This window comes from Schistocerca gregaria, chromosome 2 (assembly GCF_023897955.1).
Source record: "Schistocerca gregaria isolate iqSchGreg1 chromosome 2, iqSchGreg1.2, whole genome shotgun sequence".
Classification (NCBI taxonomy): Eukaryota; Metazoa; Arthropoda; class Insecta; order Orthoptera; family Acrididae; genus Schistocerca; species Schistocerca gregaria.
In genome coordinates this window covers 573217464-573219197 of record NC_064921.1, presented here as the reverse complement: position 1 = coordinate 573219197, position 1734 = coordinate 573217464, and positions in this window count along the sequence as shown.

The window sequence follows — 1734 nt, the reverse complement described above, 5'->3', positions numbered from 1 at the left end:
CGAAACAAAGCCCCGGGAGTAGGCAACATTCCATTAGAAATACTGATAGCCTTGGGAGAGCCAGCCCTGACAAAACTCTACTGTCTGGTGAGCAAGATGTATGAGACAGGCAAAATACCCTCAGACTTTAAGACTAAGTTAAGGAAATGTAAACCTACATTTCTAGCATATATAAGCTTAGAGAAAGCTTTTGACAGTGTTGATTGGAATACTCTCTTATCAGATTCTGAAGGTGGCAGGGGTCAAATACAGGGAGTGGAAGGCTATTTACAATTTGTACAGAAATCTTAAGGCAGTTATAAGGGTCGAGTGGCATGAAAGGGGTGCAGTGGTTGGTAAGGGAGTGAGACAGAGCACTGATGTTATTCTGTCTATACATTGAGCAAGCAGTAAAGGAAACAAAAGAAAAATTCAGAGTAGGTATTAAAATCCATGGAGAAGAAATAAAAACTTTGAGGTTCGCCGATGACATTGTAATTCTGTCAGAGACAGCGAAGGACCTGGAACAGTAGTTGAACAGAATGGACAATGTATTGAAAGGAGGCTATATGATGAACATCAACAAAAGCAAAACGAGGATAATGGAATGTAGTCTAACTAAATCAGGTGATGTTGAGGGAATTACATTAGGAAATGAGATGCTTAAAGTAGTAGATGAGTTTTGCTGTTTGGGGAGCAAAATAACTGACGATGGTCAAAGTAGGGAGGATATAAAATATAGACTGGCAATGGCAAGAAAAGCGTTTCTAAAGAAGAGAAATTTGTTAATATTGAGTATAGATTTAAGTGTCAGGAAGTCTTTTCTGAAAGTATTTGTATGGAGTGTAGCCATGTATGGATGTGAAACATGGATGATAAATAGTTTAGACAAGAAGAGAATAGAAGCTTCTGAAATGTGTTGCTACAGAACGATGTTGAAGATTAGATGGGTAGATCATGTTACTAATGAGGAGGTAATGAATAGAATTGGGGAGAAGAGGAATTTGTGGCACAACTTGTCTAGCAGAAGGTATCAGTTAGTAGGACACATTCTGAGGCGTCAAGGGATCACCAGTTGGTATTGGAGGGCACTGTGGCGGGTAAAATTCATAGAGGGAGACCAAGAGATGAATACACTTAGCAGATTCAGAAGGATATAGGGTGCAGTAGTTACTTGGAAGTGAGGCAGCTTGCACAGGATAGAGTAGCACGGAGAGCTGCATCAAATCAGTCACTGCACTGAAGACCACAACAACAGATAGCGTACCATGAAAGAAGTGACATAGCACAATCATTTTGGAAGGTGGCACACAGCTGGACCGGCCGATTTTCTCTGCACTCGGTGAGTTGAGAACTGCCTGCTGATTGGCCAGGTGCTGTCTTATCTAGCCCTGGGCAGAAGGATGTTTCCAGGACTATTTGCACACATCTGATCACCAAGAAATAGCTCGTTGATTATTGTGCAGCCTTCCTCTGCTGCTGGTTGATGCCCTCTGATGGAAACATATGTACATGTTTGTTGTCAACTGTGGTACTTGCTTGTAAACACTCTTGCATGAGCCAGATTTCACAACGGAGTTGCAACCTGTGTCACTGGTCTGTCTGCAGAGTTGCCACTACAGTAGGTGCCTATGGTGACTGCAGCAGATTTAGTGATCAGTTGTCTGTACAATGCATGATGTATGGCTTCTTACAAGTTTGACACTACCCCTCTTGCATCCCATACATTATAAGCTAATGCTTTTTAACAGCCTT